This window comes from Triturus cristatus, chromosome 4_1, assembly GCF_964204655.1.
Source record: "Triturus cristatus chromosome 4_1, aTriCri1.1, whole genome shotgun sequence".
Lineage (NCBI taxonomy): Eukaryota > Metazoa > Chordata > Amphibia > Caudata > Salamandridae > Triturus > Triturus cristatus.
The window spans coordinates 57,807,161-57,813,160 of record NC_140585.1 but is presented as its reverse complement, the minus strand read 5'-3'; positions in this window follow the sequence as shown (position 1 = coordinate 57,813,160).

Below are 6,000 nucleotides of genomic sequence, written 5' to 3'. Positions count from 1 at the left end.
ACTTCTCAGCTACTTTAGATCCAGTAGCTTCTGCGTTGCCCGGATGCCTCAAATCCGTTGCTGCAACAGGTGTCAGTATTGAAAGATGTGAGAGCATTGTAATGGGCCATCCGGTTACAGTCTATGTGCCACATTCTGTTGAACTGTTGATGACGAGGACTAAAACACAGCACCTCACAAACAATCGATTGACTCGCTATGAGCAAGTTATACTTGCTGCAGAGAATGTGACTTTGAAGAGGTGTTCTGTTTTAAATCCTGCCACGTTGTTGCCTATTCCAAATGTAGATGATGAAGATTGTGAGGACCATGATTGTCTCGATGTCACTGAATTGTGCACCAAACCGAGACCAGACATTGTTGATGAGCCGCTCACAGACCCTGATGAAATTTTCTTCGTGGACGGTTCATGTTTAAGAGACAGTGCTGGTCAACTGAGAGCAGCGTTTGCTGTATGTACCATCACAGGAGTGGTTGAAGCCGCTTGTTTAGAAGGAGTATACTCTGCACAGGTGGCTGAACTCATTGCTTTGACGCGTGCCTGTTTGGCTGCTGACCAGATTCTGGTAACGATCTATACCGATAGTCAGTACGGGTTTGGTGTCGTTCATGATTTTGGACAGTTATGGTCACAGAGAGGGTTCATGACATCTTCTGGTTCACCCATCAGAAATGGGGAATATGTGAGACAATTGTTGGAAGCATTGCAATGTACAGAGGAAATTGCGGTTGTCAAATGTTCTGCGCACAGCAAGTGGAATGCTTTTGTGTCGCGAGGTAATAGCTACGCGGATGAAGTTGCCCGGTTTTGTGCAGAATATGAATGCATATTTACTGAAGGGCATGTAGAAAAGAGCCAAGAAAGAACCGATCTCAGCATGATGTTGACCATGGCTGATACATGGGAGGAGCTAAAATGGGTGCAGGATGAAGTTACTGATCAGGAGCAAGACAGTTGGATACGAGCTGGATGTGAAAAGGGAGATGTGGATGTATGGATTTCGAACGATGGACGAGCTGTGTTGCCAGAATGTTTGTTGAACCCAATGGCACGATTGATACATGGTGCTGTACATCTTGGTAGAGATGCGATGATGTGAGTGTTCCGACAGACCTGGTAAAATCCGAAGTTTCGTACAGTAGCTGAAGCTGTGTGTCAGAGATGTGTTACATGCCAGCAGATGAATGCACGAAAGAGAACTGCTGTGACTTTGGGCCACATTGGGAGGTCGGGAGGGCCTTTCAATAGGATGCAGTTGGATTTCATTGAGATGCCAAAGTTCAATGGGCTGAGGTACATCTTAGTTGTGGTATGTGTCTTTTCAAGATGGGTGGAGGCCTACCCAACACGTAGATGTGACACACTCACTGTAGCTAAACTGTTACTGAGAGAGCTTATCCCGAGGTTCGGTTTTCCGACCTCTTTGGAGTCAGACAGAGGGACACATTTCCATAGTGAGATCATGAAATTGCTTTGTGCTGCCTTAAATGTGGATCAGAGATTGCATTGCAGTTATCGACCAGAGGCTTCTGGGATTGTGGAACAAGTTAATGGGACTTTGAAAGCACGGATGGCAAAGGTGTGTTCTTCGACATCACTGAAGTGGCCTGACGCACTACCCTTAGTTCTCATGAGTCTTCGTAGTGTCCCCGATAGGAGGACTGGGTTGTCGCCCCACGAGATACTTATGGGGAGAGCGGTGCGTTTGCCAGCGATACCTGCCACTGCTTTAATTAACATCACAGATGACTTGATTCTCGACTACTGAAAAGGCTTGGCTGACGTAGTCCGTTCTGTGTCTCAGCAGGTGCAAGCAGCAGTTGTTCCAGCCGCGAGTGACCTGTGCCACGACTTATGCCCAGGGGATTGGGTACTTGTGCGTAAACATGTGAGAAAGAGTTGCCTGGATGCTCGTTGGCGTGGTCCGTACCAGGTAATACTGGTTACGAACACGGCAGTGAAGTGTGGGGGACTGCCAAACTGGGTGCATGTCTCCCATACCGTAGAGTTCCAGCACCCTTGGAAGATACAGCCCCTCTTGTGAATGAAAATCCAGCTGAGGTGGCAGAGCCATTTGAGAGGGCAAGCCAAGCTATGAGGGTTGCTGATGCAGTTGGTTATGCACTAGACCGAGCTGAAAGGGGTTGTGCAAATCGAAGCCCCGAATTTGACTCAGACAAAGAAAGTGTTGCTGTGGGTGGAGTAGAGTCAAATTCTGCTGAAGAGGGAAGTAGTGCACAGGGTACCCGAAGGGAGAGCAGAAGTGCCACTAAAGCAGAGAGAGTTTGGCCCGTGAACCAGAGACAGGTAAACTTGAGATTGGCACTTGGAAGAGATCTTGCCCCAGTTTCTGAAATGTCTGAATCTGAGCAAAGTGACGAAGAGCAAGCTCGAGTTAACCTGAGAAGGTCAAGGAGAGCGAGAGTACCGTATCAAAGGTACGCCTCACCAGAGTGGACATACGCTGTGACTGATGCCAGGCATACCGAGCACAGGGAGGCTGAGATCCCTGACATTGATCAGCAATTCTCCGAACTTGAAAATAGAAGTGTTGCTGAGAGTTCCGGGATTGGAAATCGAAGGAATACTGATCCTCAATATTCCAAATCCACCGCTTCTGAGTAAAGTTTGTGAGTTGATTCTGGAGACGCTGGTTTTTCTGACTTTTGCTATTGTACCACCACTCCAGGAGTTGGTGATCCTTCGTCTTGAGATTTTGCAAGGAGTTTTAGAGCTGTTGGGAGCGAATATCATTCTGGTCTAAAGGTAAACCCTTTGTTGTACATAAAGGTCCAAAAGAAGAAGATAACCTAGGCCAGAGTGGAAGAAGAATAAAGTTAGGGACTTTCCGTCAAGATACTGAAAGAGGGCTAGTAAAGTCTTCTCGTGGACTGTATAAATAAGGAACTGAAAATTGCTAGGGGACTTCCAGCTTCAAGGGGTTGTGTGAACTGGGTTGACAAGCAATACTCGGATGAGAAAGAGACTTTTAACTGAAATTCTCAGAACTTTGCAAAGATGGCAGATGCTGGAAAAACCCATCGTAGAGCTAAATTAGTGATAGGTACACTTTTAGGGGTAGTGATAGCTGCTATAGTTGTGGTAGTTGTAGCCTCGTTATATAGTTTCCCATGAGCAGGAGGGGGAGGTACAGGGGACACCTACACCTACCACCTCTAGCCAGAAAGAGGTTACTATAGGAGCTCAAAGAGCTTTGATACTTGAAGAGAGTCGTAGGTTTCACATAGATCTGTCTAGAAGTGACTTTAAGCTTAATGCTTATGCAAAGCTGTTGTATGAGTATGTTGATGCAATGGATGCGAAAGATTGTTATGTGTGCATGCAGCTACCTTCTTCCTTATATGAGGGTATTAGATACCATCACCTTCCATTAACCTATGGAATTTCTTGCAGCTTATTGCTTAGCATCTTCTATGAGAGAAGACAATTTGAGTATTTCTTTTCCAATTATGATGCAGTACTTCCTGAAGTACCGGCCTATAAGCATTTGAATAAGTACGATTATTTTAAGTCAAAGGACAGACTTTGGAAGTATTTCATACCAACGTTGAGTTTGGATACGGCTTATGCTCACCGACATAATCTAAACCTGTGTATTGTCGGAAACTGAAAAGAAGTTTATTGGTCAGATAGAGGATAGATATAGAAAACTAACCCAGACACGAAATACAGGAGAGAGTCCAGTAGATTGGACCGATGAGGAGAGAGTGCACAGATCTAAGGGGAGTTATGGACCCATAGCGCTAGATCAGATGCAGAAGGGGAAGTTGTGTGTGAGACGTCCACAGACATACTATGAAAAGGTTTCGGTAGGACAGAGTACGTGTGACCATACCTTTACTATGGAGGACTCTGCTAAGATTTTTTTGCAAGGTCCGGTGCAAGTGATTCCAACTGTGTATTTTGTGTGCGGAAGGAATGCCTATGTGAGGTTGCCTGCGAATTGGTATGGTACATGTTACTTGGCTATTATTTTCCCGAAGATTTATCATGCGGAAGATTTGAATCTTTTGGAGACAGGATATCATTCTAAGGTGCGGAAAGCTGCAAGTGCAGGAGCCCTGATTGGTGATATCTTTGGAGTAAGGATACCAAGTTTGGGTGTGGTTTTGAATGATGTGAAGATAAGAAAGTTGGCGACTGTAGTTGATGAGTTGTCAATGAATACTGCGAGGTCTTTGTTGTTGGTAGATGGAGAGATGTTGTCGATAAGGACTATGGTTTTGCAAAATCGTCTTGCTTTAGACGTATTATTGGCAAAAGAGGGTGGAGTCTGTAAATTGTTGAAACTTCAGGAATGTTGCTCGTATATTCCAGATCACAGCAAAGATCTGGAGAAATATATTGACAACATTACCACGATTCACCAAGAGATTGCGGATTTGACTGAAGAGGGTGTGTGGGAGAAGATTGGTAAAGGATTCGGTCGTGTGGGAAGTTGGTTTGCGAGCTTGGAAAAAGGATTCCTTGGATTTGTGTTGAAGCCTCTTATTATTGTTGTGGTTTGTGTGATCTGCTTGTGGGGTCTCATTAGAGCCTGTAAGTGGTACAGAGGAAACAGAGTTGAAAGAGCTCTTAGAGCGAGGGAGAGGCGAATGGCTAGACTGCAGGACAGTCAATACCAGAATCTTAAGAGAATGGAGAGGTTCCGACAGAATAGAATGGCGACAAGCACTGTTTAGGTCGGTTCTTTCTCCAAGGGAATGTGGTTGTGATGGTGTGATGACATTTGTCATCAAAGGGGGGAACTGATAGAGCGTTGTAAGATTCTGAAATTTGTAGGGGTGCATCATATTCACCGTTAGACAGCACCCGCATATTAATAAATGTATGTTTAGAAGTGTCATAGAAATGTATTGATGTAATCGTTTAACCTAGAGGGGATTAGAAATGTAATAATGCTTTTGTGAGGATCATCGTTGCAAGTTATTGTGAATGTATTCAACAAAACGAATAATCATTAGTTTTCGTACAATGCAATGTATTAGGCTAAACGTGTGCCATGTTAAAGTTTTACGTGTAGGTTGCTTATTCACGTATATGAAAATAATGAACTAATGCTTAGAGTGTGGTTTAATAGAGTGTTTAATTTTGTAAAGGCCTGATCTAATATATATGTCAAAAGAGAAGGCCTGTTCATTCCTTATGTTAGCTAATGTTGTAGGCCGAAAAGGATTCCCTTGGTAAAGGCTTTGGGTTGCAGGGAAATGTAAAATCTTAAAGATGTGAAATGGCTTTTTTCATTCCCATGTTTTGTTGCAGGTGCAAGGACATTTAGCTCGTTAGAGAGAATAGATCTTTGTTTTAGGAGTTAGGATGCTGTGAGAAGCCAACAGGGGAGTGCATTGGAATGTGAGATTGTTACTTTTGCTGCGCAAGGTGCCTGGGACCCAAGGCCAAGTTAACTGTCGTTGGATGCAAGACAACTTTGTGGAAAATTACCGAGAGAAGACCTGGCTGAAGAGGTGTGCCGAAGGGCGTGTCCTGTGATTTTGGGGTATTGTATTAGGGACAGTGCCCCGTGGGTTGAGCAGATGAGGTTTAGACGGGAAGCTAGAAGGAGCATCTTAGAACGAGCTCTGACTAAGTGAATGTACTTCTTAAGGGAGTCTTCACTTCTGACACCTTTTAGTTGATTCTCTTGCCTGGGATGGGAATGCTAAGTAGGGATGTCACCCTAGAGTTAGCATAGGGACAGATTAATGTTTTACCTTCCTTGACTAATGATTCCCAATTTAGACATTGGTCTTACAATTGCCTTTTTGATGATTTTGGAGTCGGTGATTCTCTTTGTGTTAAGCCGAATGAGAATTTTGCGTAGGCTCGCTTTTGTACTAGTGCCCATTTATCTTTTTGCACCTTGCGTTGAGGTGTTTGTATGTTCAATTATTTTTGGTTGTAATAAAATCTTACACATTTTAGATTCGGAGTCAGTGGTCCTTTCCAAATGAAGTCTAATCGTGGTAGATATATTTTGA